Below are 20,127 nucleotides of genomic sequence, written 5' to 3' on the forward strand. Positions count from 1 at the left end.
AGAGCTACAGTGTCATGTATATAACCAAAATGTGCGGAATTACATGGGATTCGATAATTTCATTAGTTTTCTACTGTTACTATTATATTTATTTTGCTATTTGATTTATAAAAACATGGGATTTTCAATATCCCATGGGACAGGGCAAAATCCCATGGGATTTACCATTATCCCATGGGATTTTGGTTAAATCCCATGGGATTTTTTTTGGTCCCATGGGATAATTGTAGTCCCATGGGATATTTGTTGTCCCATGGGACAAAAAAAATCCCATGGGATTATTATTATCCCATGGGATTTTTAATATCCCATGGGACAAAATAAAATCCTATGGGATTCAAATTATAAATATATAGATATAAATATACAGTATGTGTATGTTGCAATGAATGCTGTTTGGTAGTAAAAAGTTTTAAATGTATACAAGTTTTTTTATATTTTATTAAATTTTTTTTCATTTTGTCACAAACATGTTTTTTATTTGTTAATATGACAATAAAGATTATAATTCTGATTTTGGAATGTATAATAAAATTTAAGGTCAAAGAGTAAAGTTCTTTCACTGAAACAAAATGATGACATGTTTAAATAAATGAAAAAATATTGTTTTGAAATCTTTGTCTTGTTTATTTTATAATGAAAAATAGAACTGAAAAAAATATTTCATATTCTGACTGAATCGTTTACTCTTTTCATGAAGTAAGGTTTTCTTTGTTATAGTTTCATTGCAATACATGATTGAATATGCAAACAATTTGAATTATATACCTTTGTGGTGTACATAATATTATGCTTATATTTGCAAATTTATAATTTAAACACTTTTTGTGTTAAAGTTTTAGTTTTCTTTTTCGCTGCTTGCTATGTACAATTATTCAGTCCACTATATAAGAGTCAAGTCAATAAATTATTTCATCCACTAGAATATTCCTGCAATTCTTAGACAAAACATTTTTCAATCTGTTCTTCAAAGATCCTCCTCGGTACATCTTTATTGGATGGAGCGATTCAAATGAGAAGACAAAGCAGGTTTATTTGGACAACAACATACTAATATTTTTTTCATTCGTTCCTTCTTTCAATTGATAATTACATTGTTGCATTTACATGATCAAGTTCTTGAGCATCTATGATCGTGATGATATGACTCCTTTTTGTTTATAGTCATTATGTTGAAATTTCCTTTTTCTATTAAATGTAGAAAAAAACATTCCATTTCAAATTAATAAAAAAAGTCGCACTGTTGAGAAAAATATCATCTTCCAAGTTTTCTGTTCAGTATTGATCTGTTGAATGATGACCATGAAAACCGAGATGTCTGACCTACAAATACACAAAACTCAAAAATTATCAGTGAAGAGAAATACAGCAATAAAATGACTATTTTATCATGTTTATGAACATTTTAATAAACTTTCATTTAAATATCTATTGTTAGTACTCTTATTTCAGTGCTTTGTGTCTATGATTTACATATTACTGGTTATTGTTTGGTTCCTTGTTGCAGTCTTTTGAGTTAAGCCCATTGCAATAAATTTTTACAATTTGTTCAAATGTTGTGCTGTTATTAAAACCACTGTCTGGTATAGCGTTTGCTCATTGTCAATGGCTGTACAGTGAACTATTTTTGTTAAATTAAGAGGGCTCACAGGTTTCAATCAATTTTTTTTCTTAATACATGTAATAAAAGGTTACGCTATATTTTTCTATAAATGAACTTTATCTTATACTTTATAGAAAAATAGAAAAATTAAATTAAAACTAGAGGCTCTAAAGAGCCTGTGTCGCTCACCTTGGTCTATGTGCATATTAAACAAAGGACACAAATGGATTCATGACAAAATTGTATTTTGGTGATGGTGATGTGTTTGAAGTTCTTACTTTACTGAACAATTTTGCTTCTTACAATTATATCTATAATGAACTTTGCCCATTAGTAACAGAGAACTATATTTGGTAAAAATTTACATAAATTTACCAAATTAATGAAAATTGTTAAAAATTGACTATAAAGGGCAATAACTCCTTAAGGGGTCAATTGACCATTCAGGTCATGTTGACTTATTTGTAAATCTTACTTTGCTGAACATTATAGCTGTTTACTGTTTATCTCTATCTATAATAATATTCAAGATAATAACCAAAAACAGTAAAATTTCCTTAAAATTACTAATTCAGGGCAGCAACCCAACTACGGGTTATCCGATTAATCTGAAAATTTTAAGGCAGATAGATCTTCACCTGTTTAACAATTCTACCCCATGTCAGATTTGCTCTAAATGCTTTGGTTTTTGAGTTATAAGCCAAAAACTGCATTTTACCCCTATGTTCTATTTTTAGCCATGGTGGCCATCTTGGTTGGTTGACCAGGTCACGCCACACATTTTTTAAACATGATAACCCAAAGATGATTGTGGCCAAGTTTGGATTAATTTGGCCCAGTAGTTTCAGAGGAGAAGATTTTTGTAAAAGATTAATTTACGAAAAATGGTTAAAAATTGAGTATAAAGGGCAATAACTCCTAAACAGGTCAACTGACCATTTTTGTCATGCTGACTTATTTATAGATCTTACTTTGCTGAACATTATTGCTGTTTACAGTTTATCTCTATCTATAATAATATTCAAGATAATAACCAAAAACAGCAAAATTTCCTCAAAATAACCAATTCAGGGGCAGCAACCCAACAACCGATTGACCAATTCATCTGAAAATTTCAGGGCAGATAGATCTTGACCTGATAAACATTTATACCCCGTCAGATTTGTTCTAAATGCTTTGGTTTTTGAGTTATAAGCCAAAAACTGCATTTTACCCCTATGTTCTATTTTTAGCCGAGGCGGCCATCTTGGTTGGTTGACCGGGTCACACCACACATTTTTTTAAACTAGATACCCCAATGATGATTGTGGTCAAGTTTGGTTCAATTTGGCCCAGTAGTTTCAGAGGAGAAGATTTTTGTAACAGTTAACGACGACGGAGGACGCCGGACGCCAAGTGATGAGAAAAGCTCACTTGGCCCTTTGGGCCAGGTGAGCTAAAAATGGGGACACCATTCAATCACACTCACAATCCACCTTTGAAAGAAGCATATATATACATTTTTGTAAAGGTACTTTTTTTTCAGTTTAACTAATAGGAGAAATAGAGGTAATTTTGAAATGAAAAAAGAACTTAATTACAGAAATCGCTTAAATTTTACAATTGTTTAGTTTAAGTATTAAAGTTAGTTGAAAATGATAATAAAAAATATAGGTCACTGATGAGCTAAAAAAGATATTACAATTCTCATGCCAAAAAATGGCATTTTCTGAACCAAAGGGAGATAATTTGGAGCTTTTTCAATGATATATACATTTTAAAAGTTGTATGGGGCCAAAACGATTTGATTTTTTAGAATGATTTCTGTACCATATGAAAAGGTAAAAACTAATAAAGTTATAAATAAAATTAGTTATGAAAAAAAAATATTTAATATTTTTCTGAAATTTTTATACCCTCGAGCCTCCTTAAACATTGTTTAATGTCATTTTATCTCTATTGGAGAAAAGTCTTATTTGAAATCAGACTGCTTCTTATTTTTATATCAACCCAGCCATATTATGCCTGTCCAATATCAGGAGCTTGTACATAGTTCAGTGGTTGATGTTGGTTCATATCCGTCATTTTTGTTTTTCATAATATTTTGTTTTTTTATAAATTAGTCTGGTATATTTGAAGTTTGAATTGATGCTTTGTTTCAAATTTTGTTAGCGTTGTCTTTTATAAGATTACTATATCATGTATAGGGTATGAGTTTTTTCATTACTAACAGGTCATCATTGGCCTCTAATAAGTAATTACAATGCTTACATCCACTTAATTGAACTCTGATGGATAGTTTTCTCATTTATCGTACCACATCTTTAATATTTTAATAAATATTTAATCATTACTCAAGGGCTAAAACTTTTTTCAACAGTGGACTTACCATTTAGGCTTTGTTGACCTTTGTAAATCTATTTTTGTTGATAATTTCTTCTGTTTATAGTTTCCCTTTTATATCTTTAATATTCTTGCCCTACACATAAAAGGGTAAACAATATCATTTAATGACAAAAATAACTTCTTATACATAAAAAGTAGGCAATTGAAAATTTTGCCTCATTTGTATATAACTTTGACTTGATTCTCATTCTTGCTGTTTAATATTATCATTGTTTTATGAAAATGAGGTCTTAGTAAAATTAACCTTGGCAAACAGATATCTTCTTTTTTTATATGACACCTTGCATTCATTTCGTACAACAAGTAGACCTATGCTTATAATATCTGATAAAATGACAAAACCAAGAAAACTTAGCATTGACCAAAGAACCATAAAATGCGGTCATGGTTTTATGAATCTGCCAGAGAGACATGCACACCTTACAATTGTTACATATCCTACAAATATAATCTACCTGTAACTTTAAGCATAATTATGATAAACAATGCAGTGTTTCATTGACCAATGAAAATGAGGTCACGGTCATATAAAATATGACAGACAGACATGTGCATCTTACAATCATTCCGTTCACTAAATAAAGTGACCTTATTGCTTACAGTATCTGGAAAATAAACCAAACCACAAAAGCTAAACATTTTCATAGTTCCTTATACCCTGTCACATTCATAATATATGTGCCTGTTCCAAGTCAGGAGCCTATAATGAAGTGATTGTCCTTTGTTTATGTGTAACATTTAACTGTTTTTCCATTTTTTGTACATAAATTAGGTTGTTAGTTTTCTGGTTTGAATTGTTTTCGTTGTCATTTCTGGACCTTTTATAGCTGACTATGCAGTATAACTGGGAGTACTCTCAGATCTGTTCATTGTGTCTTTTTGTGTAGGGATGTACAAGTACCCGGCCACGTCCACTTGTATTTTTGTCCATCTGATGAGTTAAGCCTTTTTCAACTGATTTTTATAGTTTATTCTTATGTTGCACTGTTATACCACTGTCGCAGGTTAGGGGGAGGGTTGGGATCCCGCTAACATGTTTAACCCCGCCACATTATTTATGTATGTGCCTGTCCCAAGTCAGGAGCCTGTAATTCAGTGGTTGTCGTTTGTTTATGTGTTACATATTTGTTTTTCGTTCATTTATTTATATAAATAAGGCCGTTAGTTTTCTCGTTTGAGTTGTGTTACATTGTCTTATCGGGGCCTTTTATAGCTGACTATGCGGTATGGGCTTTGCTCATTGTTGAAGGCCGTAGGGCGACATTTAGTTGTTAATGTCTGAGTCATTTTGGTCTCTTGTGGACAGTAGTCTCATTGGCAATCATCATGATCATACCACATCTTCTTTTTTATATTTGTTCATTGTTAAGGCTGTAGGATGACCTTGAGTTGTTAATTTCTGTTTCATTTGGTCTCTCATGGGGAGTTGTCCAATCATACCCCATCTTCTTTTTTTTTATTGTCCTATGTACTATGAAAATAAAGTAAGATGAAACTTCTCAGTCAGACATATGCACCTAGTTGACCTTTTGCTAATTTGAAAATAATAAAATAGAGAAACTGGCCAAAAAAAACCAAAAAGGTAACATTAAGCAATGAACCATAAAAATGAGGTCAAGATTAAATAAAACATGCCAGTCTAACATGTACATCCCTAAAAATTTTCATACAACAAATATACTTGACATGTTGCATACAATATTAGAAAACCCGACCAAAACACAAAAACTTAACAATAACCACTGAACCATGAAAATGAGGTCAGAGGATAGAAAACCAGATAAATTGACACAAATCCCTGTGGTAAGACAAAATGTGCCATAATATTAGTCCAAATGATAATAAAGTCTTGCATGGCTATTCTGTTCTGTTCTGGTTTAGAAAATCCCTCCTTCAAAGGAGCACTTTGCACAATGACGAATAAATGTTTACATATATATATACCTAAAAAGACATACTAGGTACGCCTCGTGAGATAAGTGTTGGTTACTGTCAAAGACCCTTACGCTTGCTTGGCGGAAGGTTTTTAATTATGAAGACGAGTTCGTACTCCATGAAGAGCAAAGCAAAGCTTCCTTAAATAATTGTTATGTATTCTACAGTGTAGCAGGCATCCATGCATTTACATTTGCAACCACAAGCACATATAAAGTTACTAGGGTCCAATATAAAGTTAGTGTCTAGCTATTTCAACTTTTTTCTTGGACGCCGTCATAGTAAAAAAAAATCCTTTCAAGGTGTAATAATTGTTTGTATTACAAAAAGAAGAAACCTAAATCTTACTTGTTAGTTGTTATGGGCTAACAAAAAAAATTTATTTAAAGTTGGTTATACATGTACATACAATACAACATAAGCTCTAGAGATTTTATCCAACATATATATATATGACAAGCACAATACATAAAACATTAAGTTCATCACTGAGATAGTAGTCTCAGATAGAGGGAGACAGGGTCAACCAAACCCCTATTCAATCTGAATGTAGGACAGAAAGTCACAGGACAAAAAGTCACAGGACAAAAAGTCACGGTCAACAAGTCCCAGACAAAAAGTCACAATTCAGTTTAGAGATTATTTTTCTTTGAACAAGAAAACACTTTTCTTTGTATTTTTCCTGAAGTTTTATTTAAGAAGCAACTTAGTAATTAAAATTTATTCAATAAATATCAATAATAATCAAATAATTGTTATGAAAACAAAATTTCAAAGTGGCTTGGTACTTAAATGGCTTCAATTTGCCAATAAATATGGCCCCATAAATATATCCTTTGCAAGATTAAAATCTAATACATTTCCATTTATCGTGTTTATCAAGCTCTATGAGCAATTTCCTTAAATTGAAAATGAATATATGTAATAAAAAGAAAATATTTCAAGATCTTTTTCATATATATTCAAACCAATTGTCAACAATTTGTTTGTGACTTTTTGTCCTATCAAATTTGTGACTTCATATCCTGTGACTTTTTGTCCTGCGACTTTCTGTCCGTTTACCTTCCATCTAAATCTGACAGTAAACTGAATAATTGTTTTTTTTGCAGTAGTCCGGGTAACGAGTCGATATCTGTTATTAATCATGCAAATTGCGAGTCAACACTTACACACCTTTTTTCAGAATGTCAGCTAAAAACAAAGAATCACTGGTGATAGGGGAGTGTAACCGATGAATTGATCCTGAATCAGATAAGATTTTCCAAGTATTACGGAGTCGGAGAACCTCTTTATTTGATCACACTCACCGGGAGATTTAATAATGAGGCTACTAAAAACATTTCATTTTCCCATATAGTTTTTCGCTATAATTATTTAAAGCTGAATAAAGCTATTTGAAAAATACATTAATTTGTGTTTTTTACTGCTACAAGATATTTGAATAAAATCACGTGAAAAAAATGCTAATTACGCACCAGTTGCTGAGCAGAGATTCATTTTAAGCCAGGAACAGTATATACTAACTGTAAGAATAGAAATTCCCTGTAAAAAGGCAGTCAAATCTTAACAGAATTGTAACTTAATGATACATGTATATCAAGTTCCAACACCTCACCCAGCACCCTGGCCCAGCACACTGAGTTAGCAAAGTGGTGTGTGTCAGTCTTATAATATAAAACTGCGTAGGTTCATATCGTTAGATTTATCGTTTGTTTGGATATTTTTAGGATCGTTGTAAAATTATATATCTTGAACCAGAGACATATATATACAACGTATATATGTCTCTGCTTGAACTTTGTTAAAATACTATTTCAGGCGCGGATCCAGAGGGGGGGTTCCGGGGGTTGGAACCCCCCCTTTTTTGGACGATCAATGCATTTGAATGGGGACATGTAATTGGAACCCCCCCTTTGTCCTGGGTTAGGAACCCCCCCTTTTTAAAATGGCTGGATCCGCCCCTGTATTTTAAATTGTTCAATTCCTTATATTTCATAATTTTGTCAAAGTGTACTTTTTAAAGTTTTAAATTTTAAAGATATAAAAACGAATTGAGGGAAATCTGTTTGAACTGTAATGACATGGTCAGTCAACTGATTTGTTGCAAAGCTGATTACAGGTAATTATAACATACAGCAAATTTCCATTACGACAGTGCGTGTACTCTCCGGTGTGTATAACGTAAAGTTTCTAGAGAACATCCTGTCTACGTGTAATACAGATTGATGACATTACACAAAATTTCTTTTGTTAAATGTGCTTAGGTTTCTGTGTCTATTCCCTATTTCAACACCACAAATTTTTCGAAGAAAAAAAATCAAAAAATCAATTATATGAAATAAAGAAGAAAAGTAGCTAATATCAACTTCAGTAACTAGTAACTGCGCATTGAGTAATCATAATTTCAATATTGCATGAACCAACAAATGGAAGTTTTTAACGACCTTGACTGGCTATACAGCCCTTGCACGGTCGGTAATGAACCAACCCTTGACAAAACGTATACATGTAGGCCTATGTAAAAGTGTTTAAAAAGACCAATTCCTATTGGTTATATTTCACACTAGGACCTTAGATAACTAGAACTAAGCAGTGGTAGATCCAGAAATTTTCATAAGTGGGGACCCATTGACTGCCTAAGAGGGGGTCCCTGCCAGTCATGCTTCAGTGATTCCCTATATAATCTCCCATTTTCCAAGATTAGTGTGTGGGGGTGGGGCTGGAAAAAAACCTAAATCCGCCTCTGCTAATTGGGAAGTCATTTTGTCTGATACACACATATAAATACCTATAAAGTACAAAATGCTTCAAATATATGCGTAAATAATAATGGTACGTCTAAAAACCGTTAAGGATCTCCTCGGTGCATGCAAGACATAAAAAGTCACTTAGGACATGTATTTTAGTGTTGAGGGTATTCATTCGATTCATAACTTATTTCATAATCTTGTAATTTTTGTTTTGATAAAATTTGAGACATAAATACATGTATTGAGACATATAATACATGTATTATATGTCTCTGATAAAATAAAACCAACTTTAAAGAAGTTATTCAAGTTTGAATCGGCTGTCACCTGTGTTTTGCATTGGGATGCCAAAACATTAATGTTATTTACAAAAATGCCAAAACCTGCAAATATATTTTAGGCAAAAAGAGACATTTATAAATCGATGATTTTTACACTTAAACGTTTTTATAATTTGTATAGAAATATTAATAAGTACATGTACATAGTTTTATCAGAGACATATAATATAACTGTATTATATGTCTCTGGTTTTATCAAGGATTTGTATAGTAACTATACACATCCTTGGTTTTATAAAGTCCTTCTTTGCTTCAACCCCCTTGGTGAAATTTAAATGGCGAGACGATAATTAATAAACTATCTATCTATCGACATGCGCCGTTATTTAGGATTTTAGAATACGTCACGGATGACCGATGATCATTTTCAATACCAATCATCATTTGAATTTTGTCAATTGATCTTTAATGATTAGGACTGATTGGTGATGGCAAAGAATGTGTCTCTGTTGATGGTTATAAACACATAGAAGTAAACTTTGCAAAAAAAAGTTTACTTGGAAAAAAATATAAAATTATATGAAAACGCTAAATAAATTTTTCTTTGGTATGTAATAATCGAAGACGTTTAGAAATATAAAGAATCTTCACATAGTTGGGAAATTTTCTATTCAAGTTATATCATTTAAAAACTTTTAGAAATATAGATCTTTTTCGATGTACAATTTGGCCCGCTTGGAGATCTTAATAATTGTTTGCCTACTTTCGTCTATTTATATTGCTGAAATTCTTTAATAAAAAAACTTGTACAAGCCCTTGCTATAATATAATGAAACTCGTCGCCAATATCACCATAAATACTTAAAGAACAGATACAAGCTTATCCTAAATAGTTTGCCATCTAACAATTTAAAAAGAAATTTTGAGTCGAAACTGAAGTACCAAATCTTTTTAAAAAGAATCACCTTTTTTTTTGTAACAGTATAGACATCGAAAATTAAACTCTATATATATATTCTTTTTTCAAAACTCCTGAAATAATTTAAAATTATCTTTAGACAGCTTTCATATGCAAATCTTTTTAGAAGTATGTGAGCGTATTACCCCCCCCCCTTTTTTTCCTTCTATAAAATTTATTTGTAAACGAATTTTGTGTCTTAATTTGTGTTTGCTAATTAACTGCGGTTCATGCTGTCAAAGGTAAAAAATGTCTATTTGTGTATAAGTTATTGATAAAAAAATATTTGAAGCCGCCAGAAGAATAAATCATTTCCTGAACTTAAATACATTTATTTGTAAATAAAGACAATTTGCCTAAAACATTCTCTCATATATTTAAACAATTGTAAAATAATTAATTCAACGACTTTCTTTTACCTTTTACTTTTCTTCTTCAGTTTTTTTTTACCCATTGCTCTTCAATTACTGATCACACATTTTTCGGATGCTTTTTATCCTATTTTCGTATCGAACTTACATGTTAGCAGTTGAACGGAATTAAGTACATTTTTCAGGAATTTACAACTTAAATTTTCAACAACAAAATTCCACACTTTTTTACTGGGATTATTTGTTTCTGTTTTGAAGGCGCCACCAGTGACCCCGTAGCACACATAACCAACACCTCACATGGCGTATTCACGATGTTGAGGTATTGACCTACAATCACATTTATCAATATACAGCAAGTAGGTAATTTGGTGTTGAATGCCAGTAGGTCAGAATTTGTTAATTGAATTTTACCTGTAAAAGGGTCACTAGCTGTCAAATTCATGTTCATCGATTTTAATCAAATTCACATAACATGTGGTGTTGAATTGTTTATTAAAATTCCACGCACAATCTTGGCTGATATGCATAAAACCATTATTTCATGAACCTGCATGAATTTGATATTGACTTATCACAGAACTAAAAAAATAAACCACCGAAAGTCCACATAAGAGATCATAAGAGGGTATAGAGAATAACGGGCAAAGAAAAAAAGGAATAAAGAATAGTGAAAGAAAGAGAATAATGGTAAAAAGTGTAAGTCATTAAAAATATAGCTTTAAAAAAAAAGAAGCCTCTTGCATCAATTTGAGGAATTAACCCAAGATTAATTTTACGGCGGCTTATTTTATTTTGGATTAAAAATAAACACAATTGACAAGTTTCCTTCCCCTGCATTTTCGATCGCACATGTAAATAGCACGTTGGTCTCAAATAAGACACTGATACATTACAACACTTGCCGTCAGTATTTGAAAATATTAATTAAGAAGGTATAGAAAATTAATGCACGCACACTATTATCCACCACAGGCCTAAATCGTTAGTCCGCAAACAACGAGGGTGATAAAAAACCCAGCACTTTGAACACAGCCACCGGCATGCTATGAATTTGAAAGCTTCCCAAATTAGTAACTATCAAGTTCTATTAATCATAGAAAACTGTTGTCCTTCTTTATCAAAAATGAAATTTAAATCAATTTATTCATATATTTGACCGACTAGAATCAATTGGGGAATTTAAACCAATTCCTATTGTAAGTGATAAAACTATCAGATCATAATATCAGGGTGATTGAAATGAGGAAAAGGGGGTTGGGGGGGGGGGGGGGTGGGGTGGTGATCAGGTATTTTGGGGGGAAGAAAGAAGGGAAGGTGAGTCCACCCTCTTCAATTTGAGAATATGCTATTATCTTGTAAACGGTTTATATTCCCACCCCTAAACCATATATATATTCTTGAATGGGACAATAAAATGAATCAATTAAAATTAAAGGGAAGTCCCTGGGGGGTCACCCCACCCCATTCAATTTGAGAATGTGCTATTATCTTGTAAACGGTTTAGATCCCCACCCCTAAACAATATATATTCTTGCATGGGACTATAAAACAAATCAATTAAAATTAAAGGTTAATAGTCCCTGGGGGTCACCCATCATGCCCATCCCCGTTCAATTTGAGAATGTGCTATTATCTTGTAAACGGTCAAGATCCCCACCCCTAAACCATATATATTCTTGTATGGAACAATAAAACACATCAAATGAAATATAGGGAGAGTCCATGGGGGGTCACCCCCACCCTCACATGTTTGAAAAACTTTTAAATGGTTGAGATCCCCAGTGGTTAAGTGAAAAAAATTCCATATCACAGGGGGAGGATTCTAGGGGTTGGTAGTTCAACTTGGAACCCCTCCTTTTTTTTGGACACTTAATGCATTTGAATGGGAACATATAGTTGGAACCACCCCTCCTAAATCTTGGGTTGGGAACAGGGAACCCCCTTTATAAAATGGCTGGATCCATCCAGGCATACCATCTAGCTAGCTATTAAGGCTTTAAAAATATGAAATAAATCAAACAAGGAAATTAACGGTGTAGGCAACTGTTTTGAATTTTAAAAAAAGCCTTTATTAACAATGTTAAATTTTGTGTGCATTTATTTTTGCTTATTTTCAATAACAAATAAATAATGGACAGAATTGCATGATTGATTATTGTAATTTACGAAAAATCTGCATACATGTTATAAAATGGGAAGTAGAAACTGGGAATTTGTCAAAGAGACAACAACACAAGTGACAACCAAAGAGCAGACAACGACCGAAGGTCACCTATGGGTCTTCAATGCAGTGAGGAAATTTTGGCACTGGTCTTCAGCTCATAAATATGTCTCAGAAATGAGAATGATATACACCTCTCATTTGCATTAATAAAAACCTCACAATATGTTCTGAATATCAGAATATACAGTATTGCAAGATACTCTCATATTGTACACATGGAGTTGAGAAACTGTAAAATTAATCATGCTAATTTAACATTTAAGTCCTCGGAATCAATCTTAATATATAATAGTTAATCTAGAATTATGTTTTTATCATTTTTTTATGTTTAGATCATGTAGATTGTCAGCAAGATGAAAAGAAAAAAAAAATATGCAGCTCAAAAGTCAAAATGTGGATAAGCTGAGGTTCAAGGTCCTACTTTTGCAGATTTTCATATTTTGCATGAATGAATTTAAAGTTTATACCATGGACAGCAGAGAAAGAAAAAAAAACTTTCAATTTTCCTGCTTCTGAAGGATAAATGTAAAACATCTTGTTTTTGGTAAGTTTTATGCTCTGTTTTAATAGTGTTGGTGCATTCATCTGTCCAGTCCTTCCTCTAAATTGTATCCTCTTTAATTTCAGTAAGTAGCCTGTGGATTTACATATATATACTCAAAATTTAGTACTAATATTAAGGGATTTTAGCATGACATCCTGTCCAATGCTTGTTAATCATGTTTATGTTCCAGAACATATGAGTATTTAGACTACGCGTACAGTCTGCCCAATTTTAAGAAGTTGGTCAAGTTTATTAGAAACAAATATACATTACAGATCAACATAACTGAAATCTTTAATAGATTAATACAAAAAGTTTAATTGCAGTAGAAATAAAAATACATGTTTGGTTGAGCTCTGGTATTAGACAGTACAAGTACCGGGTATACTCAAATGGTCTGATTGTATGCATATGCATGATATGGTTGGACTGTAAGAGTATACTTATATGTTTCGGACCATAAACGTACGGTCCAAATACTTATATGGTCTGAAACATTTATACATGTCTTAAAATAAGTATCTGACAAACACGTTGGTGTTTGTGAACTTGGTAATAAGTTATTCGATAGAAATATAATGTTTTCAGATTATAAAAATAAAAATATCCCATATTTACTTTTAATAAAGAAGAAGATTATTGATGTATGTATAACTGTAAAATGAGACAGCAAGCCAACAACACAAAAAATAAGTATGAAACAATATATTTTTTTGTATCAATGTTATAATCATGATAATTTCCAATATGTCCGAAGATTTCAAGGTATTTTGACATTGAAATAAAACACAAATTGAACTCTGTCAGAACTTCAAAAGCTTAAAGATATATTGTTTCTGTTGTCTGCATTTTGTATAATATATTGAAATTCTAGTGAATAATGGAATATGTTATTATAATTGCCTAAAGTTTTAACATTGATCTTTATATATGATATAAATAACTTGGGAAAATACCCAAACGTTATAAAGAAGAATAAATTAATTGATTATTATATACCGGTAGTATTAGAATAGGAAGATGTGGTATATTGCTAATTTGACAACTCTCCATCAGAGACCAAAGGATGTAAGAGGTTAGAAACTGATGACATTGGACAACCTTTAACAATCAGTAAAATCCATACCGCATAGCTATTTTTATTAAAAATCATATTATTGCTACATGTATGCAAAATTTTTTATATAATACTTCAGATTTTATTGGTTCTTTTTCAGAAGGATTGAAATTCATCATCTAGAATAAATGGAGAAAACATAGAAACAAGACCAGAATAAATTCAAAGACAAAAGTTGGATCAGCTATTATTTTCATCACTCAGTCAATGATTTGAAGTTCTTTTAAATACCAAAGATATTGAAACCACAATAATGTCAATGTTCTGTGCGCTGAATGACCAAAAAGTGGACTATAAGATCACACAATGCTGGATGATAAGAAACTATTAATGTTTTGTGTGGAGGGATATTGTGAAAAAAATAGATTAATACTTAAATAGCTACTGTAAATTCAAGAATTGTTGTGGGGGTTTATATTTGCAAAAATTGCAACACAGATGTAAACGCAATAATTTAAACTCCCATTTAGAAATATTTTATATGAATTAAACTGATCTCAAAATCGTAAAAAATTAAAATCTCATTTTAGGCTTAAATGACAAAAATCCAATAATAAATGCACGCAATAATTTCTGAATTTACAGTATTAGTATGTTCAGCCTTATATTAGAGTTTTTCATTGATTTCAAATGGTAAATAATAGTGTTTCAAGAAAGTATTCTATAATTCATAAATAAACATATATTGATACTTACATTATCTACTTTGTTGTTTAAAAGTTTAGTTTTGAACAGTTATAGAACAATATGTTGAATTAACATTTCCAAAGAAAAAAGATATTCAATTAAAAAGATTCATCTTATAACAATTTACTACCAAATAGAATACATTGTAACATACACATTACTGTATATTTATATCTATATATTTATAATTTGAATCCCATAGGATTTTATTTTGTCCCATGGGATATTAAAAATCCCATGGGATAATAATAATCCCATGGGATTTTTTTTGTCCCATGGGACAACAAATATCCCATGGGACTACAATTATCCCATGGGACCAAAAAAAATCCCATGGGATTTAACCAAAATCCCATGGGATAATGGTAAATCCCATGGGATTTTGCCCTGTCCCATGGGATATTGAAAATCCCATGTTTTTATAAATCAAATAGAAAAATAAATATAATAGTAACAGTAGAAAACAAATGAAATTATTGAATCCCATGTAATTCCGCACATTTTGGTTATATTCATGACATTGTAGCTCTTATTTGAGGCGGCGGCGGATTTGCAAATGAGTGTTTTGCAAATTTAAAGTGTCCAGTGTTTATTGTTTATTGTCTTTTGTTCTCTTTCTTGAGCCTAAAATGCATATACATTTGTTTTGTGTTTGTATGTATTTTATTTACAACAGCAAACCAACTTTGCCAAATTTATTGAATGTTGTATCTTAAGAAAAAATACTGCTGCCAAATTCCGAATTTTAAGGATTTTTCATATTATTTTATTTTTTCTCTAATTTTTCTCTAATTTTTTTTTTTTTTTTTTTTTTTTTGCTTTTGCGTTTTAATTATTTATTATTTTCTCTTCTCTTATCTTCTCACTTTCTCTCTTGAATAAAATTCTCTCTTTATTGATCAATATTGAAATAATTGATACACAATAATATATTGTATATATTTTATTATTTTGAATACTAACAATTCCTAACAAATTTTCTAAATATACAATTTAATGTTTAACGAGGCCGGGATAAGGTACCGGTACTTTCTGTATCAAACTAACAAATGTGAAAGTTTTCAATAAAGTATATATAATTTAAAAAAAAAAAAAAAAAAAAATAATGTCATACACTAGAACTAAATAAATCGTATCTATGGCATTATCTGATTTGGCTGTAGTATAACTGATTTTGGTTTACATAGCTTCAGAGCTGTAGGGGCAACAGTCGCCGCTCAGAATGGTATATCTGATAGATTATTTAAAATGCACGGTCACTGGAACTCAGATAGAGTCAAAGACGGATAAGTGGTTGTCGTTTGTTTTTATGTTAAATATTAGTTTTTCGTTAATTTTTTTTACTTAAATAAGGCCGTTAGTTTTCTCGTTTGAATTGTTTTATGATTGTTTTATCGGGGCCTATTATAGCTGACTATGCGGTATGGGCTTTGCTCATTGTTGAAGGCCGTACGGTGACCTATAGTTGTTAATGTCTGTGTCATTCAGGTCTTTTGTGGATAGTTGTCTCATCGGCAATCGTAACACATCTTCTTTTTTTATATGGACCAGGAAATTTACAAAAGCGTTTATCAGTTTCTAAGAATCTTGGAATTTAGTTACATGTATATTTCTGTCTACTTTCTTTGTGCGTCGAGATGGTCACTGCGCCATTTAGTATCCAAACTTGTGTTTGTTCTATTGTATTTAGAAAGTAAAGGCTAATGTTGAAGTGTAAATAATTGGACGTGCTCTATTTTTTACACAAATGTTAAAAATAGATGAAGCATTTTAGCACATAAATACTTAAAATTTGGTTAAACAACGTGCATTAAAACATAAATGAATTTATGTACGGTATGCGGGAGGTATTTGAAAAATTGCGTATTAATTTTATAAAGTGGATTTTGTATAAGTTATATACTATTGCCGTTAACCGGTTTGGCGGTCAGTATAAAAGAAAATTGCACTGGTTTTTAGTTATCGAGGACTGGGTAGTGACCACATACGCGCACGTCATATATATATAGGTAGAAGTTTTTTTTTTGTATACAAAATATTTGTATTCAAGTTTTATATAGAACAGTATTTAAATAAATGTGTTGTAATTATTTTGTAGATTATTTTGTTGCAGAACTTATTGTCCAAGATTCTGACATCTTGTGTTTTTGATGGACTTATTATTTTAGTTTGATGAACTAAACAAGATCAGATACATGTTGTATTAGAAATAAAATGTAAGGTGGTCACTGCGCCATCCAGTATCCCAATTTGTGTTCTATTGTAGTTAGAAAGTAAAGGCTAATATTGAAGTGTAAAAAATTGGATGTGCTCAATTATTTACACATATTTTCAAAATAGATGGAGCATTTTAGCACATAAATACTTTATGTTTGGTTAAACAACGTGCATTAAAACATAATTGATTTTAGTCACCATTCCTATCTACATGTTTTCTGACATGATACGTCTAGAACCTGTTTTAAACTATTCTGATTACAAATTGAAAGCATTTTAGATTATTATAAAGGTAAAATTTAGTAGTTGATCATTTAGGCGAGTGATATGAGAGCCAAATTTACATTTTTAATGCACCTACCTAACACACGGCTAAATTATATATCATTGGAAAGCTAAGAATGTGTACTTTCTAAATATCCCGGTCGTCAAAAGGAATTATGGTGCATTTTTTTTTAAATCGAGGTCAAAGGTCATGGGTGCAATTTCAATTCACGGATACTTCTAGTAGAAAAATCGAGTCAGAACAAATGCAAAAACGAAACAATTATACAGAAATGCTATATTACTGTTGGAAAAATATATTTCTATCATAGTATTAATTAATTTTGGTTGATTTTAACGGTAACGCATGTTACGTAACGTTTCTTCTCGGAGACTTTTAAAATTAACCATTAAGTCACACAAATGTATTGCAGTCGCCCTTGCATTATCTAAATCTTATAATACCTCCATATCATTTGATTGCACGTATTTACAAACATATATATGCAAATTTGATATAAATAATTCGAAACGAAATATTTGAAGCAAGGGGGAAATATAACATATGACGTATTTTTAATTGTTTAGAAAAGTTCCATGAGGAGCTGTACATTAAAATTGAGGAAGCGTATGGTCTCCTGTTAGTTTGAAAGCCTACCAACCGCTTCAAGATCAGACAACCATAGGGCACATTTTTTAAATGTTGAGTCTGCAGGATCATACCGCAATTTCATTTACATAAAAAAATCAGATATGATAAGAGTACTACATTGTAACTAACATAAGTAAAATGAGTATAGTGCTATTAGTATATTTTTTATCAACAAAATTGTGACAATTTTAATATAACACATCACAAGGAAAATATGATCACTCATTGTACGTCAAACCGTGTATCTTGAGATATCTAATTAATCAAACAACACATGGCAAAGTAGTTTGTCCTTTTTTTAAATTACGCTAGTGATGACGTTCGGCTACTTTGGCACTAAGTATTACTTGTCTTTTTTTATATCGTGTTTTACCGCTTCAAACGGAAGACAATGTTATCTTAATATTGAACCTTTTATTTGGCTTTCTTATGTTAAAATGATAGGGACAGGCGCAAAATTGCGACGGGGTTAAACATGTTTTTGGAAATCTCAACCCTCCCCCTATACCTATACCAATGCGTGAACAGATCAAATCTTGTAGAAAGTTGGATGACATCATACCGGACCTATGTTGCCTTTTACCCAACCAAAGTCATACGAAGAACTTTTGTTGTTTCTGTAGTTAGGTCGACATTGTCTTGGATAAAATTTTGACCACAAGAAGAAAAATAATGCCATGTAGAATGTATGACCCATTTTCAATTTTTCTAATATCCCGAGTAGTCAAACTTGTTAATAGTTAACCAAAGGTGTGTCCATAAATACGGTGCATTTGTAATAATAAACCTAAATGAAAAAGAGTAAAAAAACAAGAATGTGTCCATAGTACATGGTTGCCCCACGCGCACTATCATTTTCCATGTTCAGTGGACCGTGAAATTGGGGTCAAAACTTTAATTTCAAACTGAAATTAGAAAGAACATATCATAGGGAACATGAGTACTAAGTTTCAAGCGGATGTAACTTCAACTTCATAAAAAAACTACCTTGACCAAAAATTTTAACCAAAACTTTAACCTGACTTTACACTATCATTTTCTTTGTTCAATGGACCGTGAAATTGGGGTCAAACCTTTAATTTGGCATTAAAATTAGAAAGATCATATCATAAGGAACATGTGTACTAAGTTTCAAGTTGATTGTACTTCAACTTCATCAAAAACTACCTTGACCAAAAACTTTAACGGACGGACGGACGGACGGACGAACGAACGAACAGAATGAGGCACAGACCAGAAAACATAATGCCCCTCTACTATCGTAGATTGGCATACAAATCTATAGATAATTATACATTCTACTTAAGCCATACATCTAAGAACTTTGTCAATAGGAATATCGTACGCTTTAATAACTGCCGCAGATGCGCCATCATCCAAAAGACAATACAGAAATGTTTTTAAAGCAGGTGGCATAATTTCAATTGAATAATCCAGTGAAATGTTTTTAGATAATGGATATTCATCTGATTCGATTACAACTTTACCCTTTATCTGCTTCCGTAAAATACTAGTAGCTGCATAAAGTGCTTGCAACCAGTTTCGCAGTCATTGCTCAGATCTTTAAATTTTACAGACTTTATATCACAGTCATTTTAAACGAGTAATTTTCCGTCATTACGGCATAAGACAAAATTATAGAGCTACTATATACAATAATGGATGTACCTTGGCCTTGTTGATGCTGTACTACATGTAACTATAAATTGACCATATATTTTTAGTTTTTGTTGAAGCTGATAATATGTTGTGTAGTTTTCTCGGCGGCGATCCTTGGGCAGAAATTAAGCCCGGTTAACTGATCAAATAATTAAAGTTGTTAAGCAGAATACTTCCTTGTGTACAGGTACGTCATCTTTAATCGTCAAAATGTTAGTAAAAGATGTTTTATGTTCAGAATTAAATAGCTCTTTACTTTCTGATTTCAAATTTTGAATAGCAAATATTTAGCGATGCAAGCTCGATAGTAAACTATAAAGATTTCATAGTAAAATTATCATGAGTTATTTTGTAAATCAGATCATTGTAGAAGATACATTGTATATGTAGTAACACTCAATACAGCTTGAGTTTGCTCCTCAGAGGATACCTATTGAAGTTGTGTAACTTGCTTATAGGCTTTATACATTTGCAAAA

At 31.5% G+C, this 20,127-nt stretch overlaps 2 long non-coding RNA genes across 3 annotated transcripts; one reads left to right on the forward strand and one right to left on the reverse strand.

The window, feature by feature from the left end:
• Positions 1–421: 421 nt before the first annotated feature.
• Positions 422–7,281, reverse strand: LOC143067761 (uncharacterized). 2 transcript variants are annotated; one of them, XR_012976020.1, is made up of 3 exons: positions 7,093–7,281; positions 3,972–4,061; positions 422–1,323 (listed from the first exon to the last, which is right to left on the reverse strand). It is a non-coding gene; the product is annotated as an uncharacterized LOC143067761 (long non-coding RNA). The 2 variants fall into 2 exon arrangements; XR_012976019.1 differs by having other exon boundaries at positions 7,097–7,279.
• A 3,577-nt stretch (positions 7,282–10,858) lies between these two features.
• On the forward strand, positions 10,859–14,527 carry LOC143067762 (uncharacterized). The gene is made up of 3 exons (XR_012976021.1): positions 10,859–11,218; positions 12,843–13,054; positions 14,272–14,527. It is a non-coding gene; the product is annotated as an uncharacterized LOC143067762 (long non-coding RNA).
• Positions 14,528–20,127: the final 5,600 nt, after the last annotated feature.

Source organism: Mytilus galloprovincialis, chromosome 3 (genome assembly GCF_965363235.1).
Source record: "Mytilus galloprovincialis chromosome 3, xbMytGall1.hap1.1, whole genome shotgun sequence".
NCBI lineage: Eukaryota > Metazoa > Mollusca > Bivalvia > Mytilida > Mytilidae > Mytilus > Mytilus galloprovincialis.